Source organism: Rutidosis leptorrhynchoides, chromosome 1 (genome assembly GCF_046630445.1).
Source record: "Rutidosis leptorrhynchoides isolate AG116_Rl617_1_P2 chromosome 1, CSIRO_AGI_Rlap_v1, whole genome shotgun sequence".
Lineage (NCBI taxonomy): Eukaryota > Viridiplantae > Streptophyta > Magnoliopsida > Asterales > Asteraceae > Rutidosis > Rutidosis leptorrhynchoides.
Genome location: NC_092333.1, coordinates 38359856 through 38380123, shown reverse-complemented (window position 1 = coordinate 38380123; position 20268 = coordinate 38359856). Strand labels below are relative to the sequence as shown.

General features: G+C 31.1%; 1 pseudogene; it reads right to left on the bottom strand.

Annotated features, from left to right (window-relative positions):
• Nucleotides 1–18269: 18269 nt before the first annotated feature.
• Nucleotides 18270–19678, bottom strand: LOC139860070 (hypersensitive-induced response protein-like protein 1; annotated as a pseudogene).
• Between the last annotated feature and the right edge of the window lie 590 nt (nucleotides 19679–20268).

Here is a 20268-nt window from a genome sequence, read left to right as displayed (position 1 = left end):
ACCCTCTCGTTGTTGATATTTTTATATGTTAGCGTGATGGCGGCTCGGGTAAGCGTGGGGATTAGAGATCTTGGCTAGGTTGCTTAGGAGATCTCGCTTTTGGATTTTATTAGGATTGAGTAGCGTATCCCCAATCATCATGCTCGGTTTTTGTTGGAAATTAAAATAGTCGGGTCGTGTATGCCCGATTGGATATTTAAACTCATGTATTAAATGTTTTAAAAGTTTATTAAACTTACTATTGTATTAAAGATGTTTTGGAAACATAATTGGGACCTAAATGTTAATGAAATTAATGTATAATAAAGAAAAAATTTTATGGGCCGTTATTAATACGGGTTGGGTTGTTTCAAAAAAGAAAGGTCAAGAGCTTTATAAAGGGAATGAAATGATGTAGGATGCACTTGCTAATGAAGTTTTGCTTTTCATGACAGTAAATTTTTTTTTTTTTTTTTACTAAATAATTCACCATTTAAGATACGGAGTAAAGGTCGGATAGCCTCAATAATCTTAGTAATATTATACTCATTGCGGAATATCCTATAAAGGAGAGAGAAAATGGTGTTACGAACGGATTCGCCAGTAAGTGCCTCATGTTCTTCACCAAGAGGGCAATGTAGTGGATGGAAGGGATCACCTTCTTCTTGTCTTCAATGGTTAAGTAGACTACGAACCCATCCCCAATTCATTCAAAATAGATGATGGCTAATTGGTTGATCCATTTCGGTCACACTGCTTTCGGAGCTCGAGTGAAATTCCATATCGGAATTCGAGGGACTTGAACTAGTGGAGAGTTCCATTTCGTACGATTGAATAAAGGATTTTTCGATATGAAATGATTTCCGGCTATCGGATGGTATTCTAATTACATAGAATATATATATATATATATATATATATATATATATATATATATATATATATATATATATATATATATATATATATATATATATATATATATATATATATATATATATATAGCAAAAGATTTCATATATTACAGAGGAATTTACGGAATATGTTAGGCAAAGTTTACAGTAACAGATACGCTAAGATATGAATTATCATATACGCTAAAATATGAACTTTGTCTATACACTATTTATGCAATCAATGCAGTAAGATGTGTCTAGACTAAGAATGATAAGCATGTAATTTTATAAGGGTGATAAGCAGATGATTTTCGACTAGAAATGATAAGCAAAACTTTTGACATGCAGTTAAGGTCGAAGTCCAGACTCACTAATGCATCTTAATAACTATCCGTTAGACACACTAATGCAAGACATGGTTCGTTAAGACCACCACTCTGATATCAACTGAAACGACCCGTCCATATTACTATAAACGCAGTACGTTCTCATTGGTCCCATAGCGAGGCATTTGACCTCTATATGATACGTTTCAGAAAATATTGCATTCGTTTCATAAAAAGCACATCATTATTATACATAATGCATGTTTTAAACAAGTGGGCGATTATTTAAGAAATAATCCCCAAAATACATCGGTTTCCAAATACTACACACGTGACGTAATAGTCGAATATAATACATAACAAAGGTTTTATTGAATGCAACACTTCATTTAAATAAAAGTATGAGACTCCATGCACAGCTTGCTCAGATAATGCAACAGCGGAAGACTTTCTTAAGGACCTGAGAATAAACATGCGTAAATAGTCAACACAAAGGTTGGTGAGATATATAGGTTTATCATCGATATAAATATAGACCACAAGATTTCATAGTTATAAATATATGTACACTCGCAAATGTATAAAAGTATTCTATAAGTTGTTGAGCGCTTCGGTAACCATACTTAACCATTTATGTGGCATATTCCCTTTATTATGAAATCTCCCTACACTGTACCAAGTGTAGTAAAAATGAAGTACTATGCAACCGTTTACGATACTAGAGCGACTAGCCCGGTTGGGGTTGTCAAACCCGATAGAACTATCAATAGGATTCGCGTATACATGTTCTTACAACATGTAAATATTAGTTACCAAGCTATTAGGGAAGATATGCAAAGTGGTACAACTCAAGGTAGAATATATTTTAAGTACTTGTGTCTATAGCGTAAAACATAAAATGCATGTATTATCATCCCAAAATATTTGTAGAGTTTAAAAATGGGACTATATACTCACAGTAGTAAAAGTATATTAATAATAAGTTTTCAACTTATTAAAAATATGACCGTCGTCCTTGGATTCACGAACCTATAACAATAATAACGATTCAGATAATAATACGACATATGAATAAAATAAATCAAGTTCATAGAATACTTATATAATAATTTTTAACATTTTATGTTAGTAGTCCATTATTAGTAGTCCTTTGTTAGTAGTCCAAAATAGTCCGAAAAGTCCAACAGTCCAATAATCGCTATATATATATATATATATATATATATATATATATATATATATATATATATATATATATATATATATATATATATATATATAATCTTAGAATTACCCCCACGATGTATTGTATACGTATTGTCTTTGCATAAACCCAGAGATGTATTGTATACGTATTGTCTTAGAATTAACTAAGACGTATTGTGTACGTATTGTCTTAGGATTTATCAAAACGTATTGTATACTTATTGTGTTATGACGTACCAAGAATATTATTATACATATATACAATCACAGAATTAACCAAGATTATAATATTTTGTTATACTACTGATAACATGTCCAAATATATATAGAATATAGGAAAAGTTAACAAGGATATGGTTAATATAGTTTTTATAATATAAATTTCGTCCATACAACGTTAATTTTAGCAGATTTTGTTTTGCTCGCCAAATATTCATTACAACTCCGTTTAAAGTGAATCAAATTGCTATGGATTAATTAAGAAGTAAATTTTACAAAACAAATTCTAAAAGTTCATCTCAAGTAGTAATTTTTAGAGCTTTACCCTCTTTTTGTGTCGGTGGACAGATTTGAAAAAATCCCGGCATCCACCCAATATATGATTTTTGATAAAATACTCCCACTTTGTCTAAAATCATGAAAAAAATACTGGAAGTCTTATTTATATATATAAACATATTTCCAAAGTCTTAGCCTCAAACTCAAAGTCTAAGATAGGTATTTAATTCCCAACCCAAAACAGCCCGCTTTTTACCGAATGGAGATTAAAGGATATATATGTTAAGTTTCAAGGTGTTCTTCATATGTACAAGTTATAAGTTCTTATATTAACTTAATATAACATCATAATACATATAAATAAGTGTTATTAGAGTTAAGTTAGAAAGATTAGATTAGTTTTTCAAACAAGCTTGGTGTTCACCAAAACAAGTTCTAGTTTTTACAAGTTTTATAAGTATAATAAGATAGCAACTATACAAGGAATTGAACAAGGATTTTGAGAAGTATTTTACCTTGATTATGAAGAGAAAAGTTGCTGAGATTAAAGTATGATATGAGAGCATTCAAGTGTGTGTTTTTAGTTTAAGAAAATGTGGAGTAAAAATGAGTTAAAATGGTCCCTATTTGTAAGCTTATAATTTTGGCTTTTAGTGAAAATATCTAAGATAAGTTAAATTGTATTAAGTCATGCATGACATATTAAATTGATTAGGTCATGGATGACATATTACACAAATAATTGCAGATTTATATTGGTATATACCAATAGTAAATACTTCTAGAAGCTGTGTATAATACGGGTAAAAATACCGTATGAATGCGAGTAGAATTCTTTGAGGAAATTGAAAGGACATACGAGTATAGCTATCCTTTATATGTATTGCTATATTATAAGGTGTATTCAATACTTGTAAGGATGTATTTACACTCGTAATACATTATATGTAAATACATTTTAACATAAGTTAGTTACGTCGTTTAAATAGTAATATATATATTGTTTGAAAACTCTTTAAATTAGTAGTATGAAAATATATATATAATACTTTGTTAATATACTTAATGAGATATTTAATTATCATATTTGCAAGTTAAATATATATAAATCCATATATATACACAATAATTAAACAATTCAACAATTAAATCAAGTTATGACGTTCGTGAATCGTCGGAATAAAAGGGTGACCAAAAGCTTGTGTAAAACTCTTTTCGGAGGTTCAAGATTTATTAAAATTCATTGCTTATCAAGTCGGAATTATATAAAGATTAAGTTTAAATTTGGTCGGAAATTTCCGGGTCGTCACATATAAAAAGAATAGTTTTGGTTGTTAACAAGTGGTTAGCGCGCTCCGCTGCGCGATGACAAATACACGCTTTCGTCATTGATGTCTTTTTTCTTCTAAATTGAGTAATCTCGTTAAAATAGTGAGAGGTAATAAAAATAAACAACTAAAATTCTTAGTTTATATAAAAAATAGTGATTAATGAACAGATATTACGTATATAGTGAAGATCGATTGGTCTTTTTTTACTACTTAACGGAAAATGTTTTCGGGTTAGAAACTGTAAACAATAGTCAATATTTTTGGGAATCAATGAACCCTAATAGCACTATGTTTTCTATCTATTATTGCAATTAAAAGTTACGGTCCATCAACTAAAGACAAATACCTCTACTTTCGTCATTGATGTCGGGTTTCTTCTAAGTTGAATATCGCACTAAAATGGTGAGAGCAAATAAAAATAGATTGAGATTCTCAACGTATGTCATAACAAAAAAAATAAACCTTGTCTTTTACGATACATATGTCATAACTAAGAAGATAATCTAATTGATACGACATACGCAATTATTGAAAAGTTGCATAAAGGGATAATAATTAAAATGATGGCCAAATGAGTGACTTTAATCTCATTTTTTTTCTCAGTTTAGAATTTAGAAGAGTTTAGGGTTTATTCAAACCCTAAACCCTAAACTCTTCTAAATCTTTTGATTTAAAAACTAAATCTAAACCCTAACCCTAAACCCTAGAATCTAAACCCTAAACCTCAACCTAAACTCTAAATCTAAACCCAAAACCCTAAACCTAAACTCTAAACCTAAAATCTAAACCCTAACCTAAACCCTAAACCCAAAATCTAAACCCAAAACCCTAAACCTAAACCCTACACCCTAAATCTAAACCCTAAACCCTAACCTAAACCCTAAAAACTCCTGACCCTTGTCCTAAACCCTAAAAACTCTAAACTCTAACCCTAAACCCTAGAATCTAAACCCTAGAATCTAAACCCTAAACCCTAAATCTAAACCCTAAACCCTAAATCCAAACCCCAAACCCTAAATCTAAATCCAAAACCCTACACCCCAGAATTTATACCCTAAACCCTAACCTAAACCCTAAATCTAAACCCAAAACCCTAAACCTAAAATCTAAACCCTAAAATATAAACCCTAAAATCTAAACCCTAAACCCTAAATCCAAACCCCAAACCCAAAATCTGACCTAAACCCTAAACCCTAAATTTAAACCCAAAACCCAAAACCTAAACTCCAAACCCCACAACCTAAATCTAAACCCTAACCCCTAACCTAAACCCTAAAAACTCTAAACTCGAACCCTAAACCATAACCCTAACCCCTAAACCCTAAACCCCTAGATACAAAAGTGCGTTGATATTTGATTAGCTTATTGAAATTCTTATAGAACAATCTCCTGAGTAATATTTAAAAGGCATCAAAAATGCTCAATTAGTAAATACTAACTTGAATTCACCTTAATAGCTGAAAAAATTCAAAGATAACACTATTGAATCAGGTACTTGTTAAGAGTTAAGACAAATATACATGGAAAAAATGAACATCACTTACACATGGAAAGTGGTGAACTACTATAGTTTAACTAATTTCACTCACAATTGACCCACTTGAAATAAATGGGTAAAAATTGACACATTTAGTTAATACTATAAATGGGGCCAAGCAGCTCACATGTTTGTTAATGGTAGTGGGTAGATGTTCGTCGTCTTAGTAAAGACTCACTAGGTCCAATTCACGATGCCCACACTCCTCAAATCTCAAACAAATAACACGACATTTAAAATCTTATCAACACAACCTAAATAAAACTAATATATTAATGTGAATTGATATTTAATCTAATTATGATACCTGTTAAGTAAAATGCATAAAGGTTGTACAATTTGTAATGACCAATTAATTACATTTAGGTTGTACAAAATGAAGTGGTGCACAAAGATGCAATGAAATCAATTAATTATAATCTATACTGATGTTAAAATACAATAGTTAACAATGATATTATAACAATATTATTTGTGACGATCGCTCCAAATCCATATGGACAAACACGTCATTCATCGATTTCATTGCGAGGTATTTGACCTCTATATGATACGTTTTGTAAACATTGCATTCTTTTGAAAAGGCACACTATAAATGAATATTTAAATCAAAGGTTTTCGACATCTGATGATTTCTACATATAGACAATCACCGTAAATAATAGTTTACAATAGTACTTCCGTTGACAATGCAGTCAAAATAAGATACATGGTGATGATTTGGTGAATGCAACGTTTCCTTGTAAAAATATGCCATGTAAGACTCCATGCACATAGCTTGTCTAACATATAAGCAAACAGTGGAAGACTTCTAGGGAACCTGAGAATAAACATGCTAACAAGTGTCAACACAAAGGTTGGTGAGTTCATAGTTTTAATGTTTCGTATAATCTGTATATAAAGGTGGATCACAAGATTTCAGTTGTTCATCCAGAAACGTTTATCAAAATATTCTACAAGATTGAGCACCCTGGTAACTAAACTTTAACGTTATAATAAGTACTCCTGTTTTAACATACATGCAACCAACATGTACAATACACGCAAATCAACGTGTACTAAACTTAAATAGCATACGTCTGTTTTATAGTTCAGGCTAGGGTTTCTATACCTGGAACAGACGGGGATATCAAGCCCTATGGATCCATATACTACTAATCGCGCCCACCAGTTCTTATAACTGGCAGTTAACAGTTACCAAAGCTAAGGGATTTTCGGTTCAAACTCAGTGTAGAATTTAGTATGTACTTGTATCCATTGCGTTTAAAATAAAGTGCATGTATTCTCAGCCCAAAAATATAGATTGTAAAAGCAATTAAAAAGGGAGCAATGAAACTCACCTTAGCAGCATATAAAGTCGTTCACCAAAATGTGACTGAAACTCGGATTACCAAATAATCGTAGATCTCAACCTAGATAACATATGTTGGTCAATAAATGTCTATCAAGCTAGGTCAGGTCATAGTGTATCATAATCCTAATGCTTGAGATCGACATACAAAAGTTATCCAAAGTCGTTTCAAAAAGTCAATTTTGACAATAGTTCAACAAAACGAGACGTGCCTTATATAATGATTCATTTACTCGGCTGGTAATATTCAAAAATCCAATTTATCAATCTCATAGACAAGTTGTTTAAATATTAATTTCAGATTCAAAAGCAATTCCAATCAACGTTGATCATAATTCAGTCGCTCATATCTTTTAATTCGTTCATTGAAACTATTCGATATCTAAATGAAAAGTTATTGATTTTTCGCCAGCTTTTCAAAAACATGCATATCATATACCTTTTATCAGTAATATATGTATTTACTTCGTGATTCATCATAACTGTTTAACGACGAAATTTAGCATACAAGCAAGTATAAATATATATACTCGAGCACTAGACATGGATACACAATTAATATATAAAAGATAAAATATGAGTGCTTACGTATCAATATTGAGATTCAATATTGTAGGAAAGTATGTAGACGTAACGGAGATGATAAACACTAGGTTTGACTTGCGAATATTACCCATAACCTCCATAATTATAACCCATAATTTCTTTAGCTCTATCCCGCTCGAAACCCATTTTGAAAGTGACACGCTCATAACCTCGTCGTAGTATTTTATGTACTAATACTACTAATAATAATAGGATTAATAATAATAATAATAATAATAATAATAATAATAATAATAATAATAATAATAATAATAATAATAATAATAATATAAATAACCTAAATAATACGGAGTAAAATAAATAATGAAATAAACTGGAACCAGATCGAGCTTATTTATACTACTTGGCCTGAAACAGTACCCCATGCGATCGCATGGGGTTTACACTATATAGCCATGCGATCGCATGGCATGAATTTCCAGCTCACATATTTTTGTCCTAACGTTTGTCGACATATTTATTTATAATATATATAATATATTTAATTTAAATAATTAATTATATATTATATTAAATTTACGTGCATAGTTGACTTGTAATTTTTATTCTGATAAGTCGTACGTCATCACGCGACTTATGTCCCGGTTCTGGTTTTTCGAATGTCCATTCACACGCTGAGAAAACTGGCTCTTTACGTTTCGTGACTCGTACCTTTGTTAAAATATAGTCTTAAATTATCAATAAACAATATCACTCAAAGTGTATCTTAAATTTTCGAGTGTTTTGGTCATTTACTTCTATAAATCATCGTCTCGTAGTATATACATATACATTTTCATTTTGAAATAGTGTTTTTTTACTGTAGCAAATAGTGATTTTCGAAAACACTGTAGCTTTTCGGGTACTGTAGCAATTCGAAAATACTGTAGCAAATTAGTGTTTTACTGGTTCATCTTAAACGTTTTAGTTAACTTATCTAAATATCAATCGAATCAATAATCGAATGTTACTATCATTTACTAAATAACTTGAAATCATGTATATATATATATATATATATATATATATATATATATGCACATTAAGTTTTATATATATATATATATATATATATATATATATATATATATATATATATATATATATTGTCCGTGAATCTTCGAGAACAGTCAAAGAATAATTGATTACATGAATATAGTTCCAAAACTTTGAGACTCAATATTACAGACTTTGCTTATCGTGTCGAAAACATTAAATCATTTAAAGATAAAGTTTAAATTTGGTCAGAAATTTTCGGGTCATCACATTATTGAAAAAAAATCATTGCAACGATAATAATGGTAAAAAATTATATATCCACACCTTTTAGTAAATTGATCTTTCTTCAAAATACTTTACCTCTATCTCATAATTTTTTACAATCATTATTCATGACCCGCATAAAAGTAAACCTACTGTGAAGACACGCTGAAGAATTTAAAACTTATACAGTTAAATAACGAATTCATGCAATCGTATCTTCATATGTTCATGTTCTACCAACATGAATCATTACAATAAAGTTACTGCTCATGATTTTTGTAACTGAATCAATTGTAACTTTAGGTTGAATTTCTTTGTATATACCTTAAGGGTTTTGTGGAATGAAGGCATGGTTGGGAGCGTAACTTTGCAATTGAATCATCATTTTAGGATACTAATGTATTGTATTTGAATAGATTGATCTGACGGGTTGCAGAGTATCATCTGATTGAATTTTAAATAAAAACCCTAATGGCCTTAAATATATGCTGATCGAACGACTGGTGATTCAACAGATACGAATTTGGTGTTCCACCCAGAAGTCTACACATGATCAGACCAAAAAAAGAAGAGGGTTTGTTTAATTTAGCGTGTGAAGATGATAATCATGCGACGACGATTGTTAGGATCAATTTTTAGTGTTGCGTTGGTGAGTAAGCGATTGTTGGGAACTGTTGCAGGAAAACTCAGATGGATGAAAAATTGAGAAAATGAAAGGGATTAGGTATCCCGTGTTTTTTTTTAATTCAATTGAACTCATAAGGGTATTTGAGAGATGGATTATATGTAAAATTAATTTATTACCTATAATATTTTTAGTGATTGATTAATGATTGTTGGATTAAGGTGTATTGTAATGTAATTTTTTAACCGTTTTAACGGTGATTAAGGAGGTTTTGAAAACATTTATTACCTAATAATAACTCTCTTTTAAGGTATAGAGTGATTGATGTTAAAGCGAAGGGGTACGAAATAGTTATTATTTTTACTACGAAATACGTTACAATTTACACAAGTTTTAATTATTTATTTATAGATGGGATATACCTAAACCTTGCTACAACACTATAGGCAGTGTACCTAATCGTAGAGTAGTATAGTTTTTAGTAAGTCCGGTTCGTTCTACAGGGAAAAATCTTTAAACAAAGCTCAACGCTATATTAGTTTTAATTTATAAAAATACAAATATATATAAGTAATATTATTATTAAAAAGGGGGTTTTAACCGTTTAATGACCGGTTTGTCGATTTTAAAACTTTAGTCGCAGTTAAAACCTAATGTAAAATATTAAAAATATAAAAGACTTAATTTAAAACATAAAGTAGATAACGATAATGAAATTGCGATAAATAAAAGTGCGATGAAATAAAATTACGATAATTAAAAAGTACGATAATTAAAAAGTGTGATAATTAAAAGTGCAATTAAATACAATGACAATAAATAAAAATGTGATAATTAAAAGTGCAATTAAATATGAAAATAAAGGAATTATGCTTATTTAAACTTCCGTATTCATGATGTTTGACGTGTTGATTTTAGTTTTATGCCCAAGGGTTAATTGCCCTTTATCCTGGATTATTTAATATATCCGTCTGATTTTTGTCCATAACAGTCCATCAGTCATAAATATAAAGTGCGAGTATCCTCGTCAAATTATCCTTATACCCGAAGTTAAATATTCCAACTAATTGGGGACTTAAACTGTAACAAGGTTTTAATACTTTGTTTAATAATTACACCAGGATATCGACTGTGTGTAACCCAAGGTTTTAATACTTTGTTATCAATTATGCCAAGTGTCCTTGTACATAATTTCACCCCTGTTTTAATAATTCTAGTGACTATTAATCCATTCCCGCGTCTGGTTAAATGAACTATTATTCGTACATATAAATTCCCCTCCCATCGTGTCCGATCGAGTGTATATGGTTATTTATAGGGACGTTCAATTATAAATCTTTATATTAAAATCAATAAACTATCATTTAGTTAAACAAATATAAAGCCCATTAATAGCCCATAGTCTAATTTCCACAAGTGTCGTTCTTTTGTCCAAACCCCAATTATGGTACAAAGCCCAATTACCCAATCTTAATATTTTTAGCCCAACATCATGATTACTTCATTTTAAATAAGCATAATAATAACTTAGCTGCGAGACATTAATTTAAAAAGGAGAACATAACTTACATTGAGTATTTATCGCATAGTGTTACACGGACAGAATTTCAACTTCAAAACCCGTAAAATAACCATTACATAACCCAAACTAACTAATATAAAACTACCCTATACTATATATATATATATATATATATATATATATATATATATATATATATATATAATATATATATATTTATTTATTATTTATTACAGAGTATTATTATTATTATTTTATGTTTTTAAACTCGGCAGAATGCATGGCCTTTTATAGGCATTTCTGATTTTTGGAGCTCCGCGAGTTGCGGCATTTTAAGCCTGCAAACTCCGAGAGTCACGGAGTTTGAAAATCCAGCTCACACAATTTTGGAACCTTGCTTGTCGACATAATTTATATATAAATATAAAATATAAATAATTAATATAATTATTTATATATTATATTATATTCTTGTGCATAGTAGACTTGTAATTTTTGGTCCATTGCATCGGACGTTGATAGTTGACTCATGTCCCAGTTCCGGATTTTCGAACGTCCTTGCGTACTATTTTATATCGTGTACTTTGCGTTTTGTAACTTGTACTCTTGTCATTTTTAGACATTTCTCATCAATAAATTGAACCTTTTGAATTGTATCTTGTACATTTGAGCTTTTTGGACGTTTGTATCTTCAAATCTTCGTTTTCGCCTTTTGTCTTCTCACTTATTTATTTAAACAATTACAATAAAAATATAATACAATTACATATGAAAACCTATTATTTAGGAGGGATATTGCTATGAAATATATGTTCCTTTTTAGCCTTATCAAATATCCCCACACTTAAACGTTACTTGTCCTCAAGCAATACATAACTTGAAATAAAATCACACTTCACTCGAATCACTTTTTTATTCTCACACTTTATACATCAGTGATTTTGATACGGCGGTATAAACAATGATAGTGACGATAGAACCATGGTTAAAGGTGGGTGTGCCATCCACAGTTGCCTCGGGTTTAGGTCAATGACACTTGCAATCAAATAGCCGATTTACTTTCGATTTCCAAAGCAAAGTGCACATTTGAAAGGCGGTTTACAGTCCCACATGACTATGAAAATGTAGATCCTTAAGGAAATTGGATCTTTATAAAAATATTTGATCTTTTGAAAATTCAATCTAGCTTTTACCCTAGATAAGTTTTCCGGAATAACCCTTCACCGGTGTTGCAAAATATTTTTGTGGGTTTTGTGGGTTTCAGATTTGAAAATTTTAGCTCAAAACTTATGGTTTTGTGTCACCCACTTGCTAACCTTGTATTAGGAAAGCAACACGTCCAGTTTACTTGTCCTGTATATTACCTTTCGGCAAACTACCGTCCGGTTGTAAAGGAAAGCGATGAACAAGAAACTGTTAAGGCAATGTCTAATGACATGCATTTGATTATGGTCTATATCATGTCAGATGCTAGTACTATCCTTTGTAGGAGAAACAGTAAGATCATCCTATAATTTTTTCGGTCTGGCACAAGGTCCTGTCTCCGACCATGCTATGCAACCACCGTTCTTACGGTTGACACCCGATTTGGTTCAGGTGACCTAATGAATTCCAGGTGAATTCCTAGGATTTTACGTTCAATGGTAATGAACGGATTGAAAATGGGTTTTTAGAAAACAAATCGGTTTGTATTTTTGATCAAAATATTTTCTCGTTCAAGCTCGAGTTTAGATATCATTGAATTCCATGAGTTTGTAATTCTCAATCTTTAAGGTCAATCTCAAGGATTGAGTAATATCAGTCTTAAAAGCTGATTTTTGATCTTTAAGGAGATTATCCTTTCTGGGGATCTGATTCATTAGTCTTATCAAGCTAATTTGCACGGTGCCCCCCATTGTACGAGATAAATCCTTCTCATGGTTAGGATAAATCTGACCACTTGGCGACCCTGTTTGATGCTGAGGTCCGTAGATTTCCTGCTGATTTTAGTGATGACTTTTCTAGATTTTTCATCAACCTACAGCTGGTCTGGACGACAACTTCTTGACCTAAATCAAGAAGCGCGTGTCTTTTTCGGAAGACTTTACTTCCTTTTAATGATGGAATTGATTCATCGTGTAGATCCATCTTTTCTTTTATCTTATTATATTATTTCAGGTAAAACAGTCAATTTAGTCCAAAACAAAAGCACCTGCAATAAACTTTACAGAAACATGTGATAGATAGTTTTTAATTGAAAAACTTGGTACATTCTCCCCACACTTGGCTTTTTTTCATGCGTCTTTTTATATCTTAATAAATAAATTCAAGCGTTTTAGTTGTTTCTCAATTTATGTCCTTTCATAGGTAACGATAATTCCGGTATTAACACCTAGTTTTCATCATTCATAAATATGTATAAACATGATTTTGAATTCATTTAGTTGAATTTTTTTTTAAAATTTTCATAAAATTTAGAAAATAAACCAAGTGCAAACCCGAGAGAATTTATAACCCTTCCCCACACTTGAGATCATGCAATGCCCTCATTTTCATGAAATCAGACTATAATTATAAATTCACGAGGGTGATAAGTGTAGAAAAGTGATTAAAAATACCCAGTTTGTAATTACAAAGCTCGTCGAATGATAGATGGCGCGCCTCATCGTTCATTCCTTCTTGTTTTATCACACATGTTTTTCTTCAAAAACGGTTGCTTTTCTGAACTGTTATCTAAGTTTTGAAAATACGTCTTTTACCCTAACTCATCATGCATTTTTATTAACGAGTTATGCACTAACCCGAACCCCTAATTTAACGTTAAGTGGGGTTAGACTTCCCCACACTTAGCTGACGACATGTGAAGTTGGTAGAATAAGTTCCACGAATTAAAATAGTGAGCCAGTTATTTACATCTCGGGTGATATAAAATATATAAATGGGTTTAAAGTTTAGAACCACCCGATCGTCACTACTTAATTCTTTTTTAAGTGTAGCTTTTAGTAAATGGATATGTCTCTTTTCTGGTTCTTGGTCAAGTGGATCGATATACACCGACATATATATTATAGGGTGGACAATTCCTAACATTTCCTTCCTTTTATTCTCGGGATTAAAGGTTTCACCTCTATTACCCAATTGGGTGAAATCCGAGGTGTCATTATCTATTACAGCTCGTAGTTCATCTTTGGTAGATGACTCGTCTATTGAGAATATTGGGTTGGAAAGTTGTGGAATAGTGAATATCGGGATCGAAGTAGATTCTTCTTCATTAACGGTACTTATCGGTCCCACTATTTTGGTCTCGGGGGTAAAATTTTCAACGTTATCATTTTTCCAAGAGTACCAATTTGTCACCCTTACTTCTTCATTCATTGATTGGTCGATGATTTCGTCGGTAGAGGCTAATGTGTCGATATGTTGTGAAATTGGTAAAGCTGAATAAAAAGTATCATCGGGAGAGTTGGTGATTTCGGAGCTCTCGAATTCATCAAAATTCGATGATATGAGATTTTCTTGCACACGACTCCTCAGATCAACAGGTGTGTAATCTGATAGAGTTTCAGCTTGCCGATTTACAAACTCTCATTTGTTCATTTTGAGCATCAAGTTCTTCTAGTTTGATTTTCATATAATCTAAAGAATTTTCAGGCACACAATTTTCCTCGTCTACTGGTTGTTGAGTTTGGATATGTTCTTGGGAATAATCCCAATTAGAATTGTATTCCTCATAATCATTCCATTCAGGTTCCATGGGTGCGTAATTTTCCATAGGAACGTAATAATAACATTCCCATGTTGAATGATAATCTCCACAGATTTCACAACCAGTTATTGTTTCGTCATTCGTGATCCAAGATTAACTGAACAAATTGTCATCAACACCCGTTTGAGAGTATTGATTAAATTGATTTCGGATGTCATAAAGAGTTTCCAAAATATTCTCGAGATTTTCCATAATGCGCTTATTACCAAATTTTAGCTACAATGTGGTGCATTTACTTAATTATCCTATTAGTTATAAAAAAATAAAAATTATATAAGTTATCAAATTAATAGACTTTTCTGCTTTTGCCCACGTTTCGAATAGCCAATAGATGCAGCAGGGACCCAGAACCCTTTAAATCGGAAGCTCACAACTCAGCCACTAACAAATCCAACTATTACTACGAAGCAGAAAATTTGGATGTCTATCAATTTAACCACTTAAAATAATTTTTCGTTTGGAATTATTAGAGAAGAAGTAGAGAAAATTTCTAAGTCCTAAAAACTAGCGTGTCGAGAAATAAGAAAGAAAAAGAGTGCGCGTCGAAAAAACGTCGAAAAATAAAAATCAGAAAGAAAAACGTCGAAACTTAAAAGTCTAAAAATTAAATCTAAAAAGTTGCGCCTAAAGGTATTAAATCTTAAAGGAATTCTATATCCAAAACGGCAATAGCTTAATTAGGCACTAAAATCTAAAAACTGCGTCGCAAAATTCTAAAGCGCCTAAATTTTAATCTAAAGAAAAAGCACTTAAGGGCTTTTACGGCAAAGCCTAAAAATCTAGAAATAAAAATAAGCTACGGCAAAATACTAAATTTAAAACTAGCTACGAACAATAAAAATACAAATATTATGCTAAAAACAAATAAAAATAAACAAAAAAATAAAAATAAACTTAAAGTTGTAAAAAGTACAATTTTTGTAAAAATATTATTTTTATCTTTATTATTTTATAAAAGTATTAATTTTTATTTATAATAAAACTAATTAAAATACAAAATACAAATTAATTTAAAAACTAAAACTAAATATTAATAATAATAAATTAAATAGGGTTTATAAATAATAATAATTAATAATATTCCGTAATTAATGCGAAATAGGGTTTCTGGCCAGGCTGGTCAGGGCGGCTCCGCGAGTTGCGGTTCCACGTACCAGCAATTCTCCGCGAGTCGCGGAGTTTGCAAAACATTTTTTTTTAATTTTATATTGTTTTTCTAAAAATATATATAAATATATTTATACAAAAATAAATTAAAAATATAGCGTTTCGCCGATTCCCCGGCAGCGACGCCAAAAACTTGATGTTAAAGCGAAGGGGTACGAAATAGTTATTATTTTTACTACGAAATACGTTACAAATTACACAAGTTTTAATTATTTATTTACAGATGGGATATACCTAAACCTTGCTACAACACTATAGGCAGTGTACCTAATCGTAGAGTAGTATAGTTTTTAGTAAGTCCGGTTCGTTCCACAAGGAAAAATCTTTAAACAAAGTTTAACGCTATATTAGTTTTAATTTATAAAAATACAAATATATATAAGTAATATTATTATTAAAAAGGGGGGTTTTTACCGTTTAATGACCGGTTTGTCGATTTTAAAACTTTAGTCGCAGTTAAAACTTAATGTAAAATATTAAAAATATAAAAGACTTAATTTAAAACGTAAAGTAGATAATGATAATGAAATTGCGATAAATAAAAGTGCGATGAAATAAAATTGCGATAATTAAAAAGTGCGATAATTAAAAGTGCAATTAAATACTATGACAATAAATAAAAATGTGATAATTAAAAGTGCAATTAAATATGAAAATAAAGGAATTATGCTTATTTAAACTTCCGTAATCATGATGTTTGACGTGTTGATTTTAGTTTTATGCCCATGGGTTAATTGTCCTTTGTCCTGGATTATTTAATATATCCGTCTGGTTTTGTCCATAACAGTCCATCAGTCATAAATATAAAGTGCGAGTATCCTCGTCAAATTATCCTTATACCCGAAGTTAAATATTCCAACTAATTGGGGACTTAAACTGTAACAAGGTTTTAATACTTTGTTTAATAATTACACCAGGATATCGACTGTGTGTAACCCAAGGTTTTAATACTTTGTTATCAATTATGCCAAGTGTCCTTGTACATAATTTCACCCCTATTTTAATAATTCTAGTGACTATTAATCCATTCCCGCGTCTGGTTAAATGAACTATTATTCGTACATATAAATTCCCCGCCCATCGTGTCCGATCGAGTGTATATGGTTATTTATAGGGACGTTCAATTGTAAATCTTTATATTAAAATTAACAAACTATCATTTAGTTAAACAAATATAAAGCCCATTAATAGCCCATAGTCTAATTTCCACAAGTGTCATTCTTTTGTCCAAACCCTAATTATGGTACAAAGCCCAATTACCCAATCTTAATATTTTAAGCCCAATATCATGATTACTTCGTTTTAAATAAGCATAATAATAACTTAGCTACGAGACATTAATTTAAAAAAGAGAACATAACTTACATTGTGTATTTATCGCATAGTGTTACACGGACAGAATTTCGACTTCAAAACCCGTAAAATAACCGTTACATAACCCAAACTAACTAATATAAAACTACCCTATACTATATATATATACTATATATATATATTTATTTATTATTTATTACAGAGTATTATTATTATTATTTTATGTTTTTAAACTCGGCAGAATGCATGGCCTTTTATAGGCATTTCTGATTTTTGGAGCTCCGCGAGTTGCGGCATTTTAAGCCTGCAAACTCCGCGAGTTGCGGAGTTTGAAAATCCAGCTCACACAATTTTAGAACCTTGCTTGTCGACATAATTTATATATAAATATAAAATATAAATAATTAATATAATTATTTATATATTATATTATATTCTTGTGCATAGTAGACTAGTAATTTTTGGTCCATTGCATCGGGCGTTGATAGTTGACTCATGTCCCAGTTCCGGATTTTCGAACGTCCTTGCGTACTATTTTATATCGTGTACTTTGCGTTTTGTAACTTATACTCTTGTCATTTTTAGATGTTTCTCATCAATAAATTGAACCTTTTGAATTGTATCTTGTACATTTGAGTTTTTTGGACGTTTGTGTCTTCAAATCTTCGTTTTCGCCTTTTGTCTTCGCACTTATTTATTTAAACAATTACAATGAAAATATAATACAATTACATATGAAAACCTATTATTTAGGAGGGATATTGCTATGAAATATATATTCCTTTTTAGCCTTATCAGTGATAATCAAATATACCAAAACAAAATAAACATTACCTATAGGCAAATCAACGTAAAACACAAAACAATATACTCATTTCAATCCAAACATATAACCAAAGTCACAAATCAATTAGCAGCAGAACCCTAAAGAAGCCCATCGCGTATCTGGGTGGCTACATCACGAACTGTACCAGGTCCATGAGGAATAAACACAACTGACGATTTAGAAGACGCATCGATTTCCTTTCATGGTGTCAAAATACTGAGTTACCAAAACCATAACCTTAACATCTTTTGCAGTTGTACCAGGAACATTGATAGAGAATCCCAACACACTGTCTCTCAAACCGTCTACAATGGCTTGACGTTGGCGGGCAATACCGAAACCCGACAAGTATTTGGACTCTGCTTCACCCTCAGCTCTCTTGATTTGGAGAATTTTCCCAGCTTCGGCTTTTTCAGTAGCCGCCATCCTTAACCTTGCAGCTGCATAAATATATATGATCTCAATTAACCAGTAAATCGGGGTTCAATTGTTTTGGACAATTTTATATGTCCAGTCAGGCCCATTACAGATGTGTAGAGTGGGTAGCAAAATAGGCCAGTTGGAGTAAGGTTATAAATGGGTTACAGCCTTCCAGTCAAAATACATATTTTAGTGTGGGTTAAGATGGGCGTGTTTGGGCAACCGCCACTGTTAGCTCTCCAATTTTTTTTTTGTTTTTTTTTTTCATTTTGTATATTGTAGATCGTGTGTTATATGCGAGAAAAAATATTGTATTAACCGAAATATTGTAATAACAAAATATATAATATTATATTTTGACCTAAAAGAACACTAAAAGCATTTGTTTACAAAAATAAAAATCTGACTTTTGACGCATTTTACCACTTTGAAGTGTTATACTCCGTACGTAGTTTATTATCGAACTTGATCCATTTCGTATAGTGGTTTAGAATTACCACCTCTGACACATAAGTAATGAAAGATACAATTAGGAGTCCCAGTTTTATATAAAGCAGACTGCAGTCTATGCCTTCTAAGCAAAAGAAGATTAAGTTTAAATAAATGATGAAGCATATAATTATGGTCAACAATTTACCTACATTAATCTCATTCATTGCTCTCTTAACATGCTCATCTGGTTCTATATCAACGATCAGTGTCTGAACAATCTCAAATCCGTATGCAAACATAGCCACAAGAAAGATCAACCAAAAACATGTCATAACGAAAATCAATATATTAAAAGAACAACATAACTCTTAATTCTATAACAAATATTACATTACCTTTTCAAGTTCATCCTCAACAGCCTTAGCAATTTCAATTTTTTGCTCAAAAGTATCATCTAGGTTAAGCTTAGGAACTAAAGCCCTTATAACTACAAGACCATAACATTAACATTAACATGCCATATTAAAACATTAATATTAATAATTAATAACAAAGTGTCCTACTAATGGGGCCCACCCTACTATTTTCGGCCGAACACTCCATGGGGAGGGAGTGTTGGCACACTTGATTTCATTTTTGCATTTTTCTCATTCATTTCTCAAAAACCTAGTTACTAGTTTTCTCTCAAGGTTTTCCTTCCTCCTCTTTTCTCCCATTCATGGCCGTCGCCACCACCACCTTAAACCATCATCATCTTCATCTAATATTGCTTGGATCATCTAATCATTTGCATTATCGGATTCTACACGTTCTCCTCTACGCGTCTACATTAATCTTTTCTCGATTAGGGTATAAAACTTAACCCAAGATTTTTGATTTTTCTTTTATTTTACTGATTTTACATGTTATATTGATAGTATGATGTTTATATGTTATTGTATTGTTGAAAGTATGCGTAGAAATGCTCGATTCTATATGTTTTCGGTTTGATTGTTTTGGGACAGCAGATTGTTTGTTCATTTCTGTAAACATAACTGATATAAAAGTGAAATTAAAGTGTTTAGATGAGTTCCTCTCATTAAGACATTAATTTTATACTCCGGATCCATGTTATTTCGATTTCCGGAGCTCTAGATATGATTAAAATGGTGTTTAATTGAAATTAAAATGTAAGAACGAATTGGTACAGGTGTGGTCCGACTTTGTGACCACTTTTGGAGTCTTTAGGGTGTACTAGTATGTTAG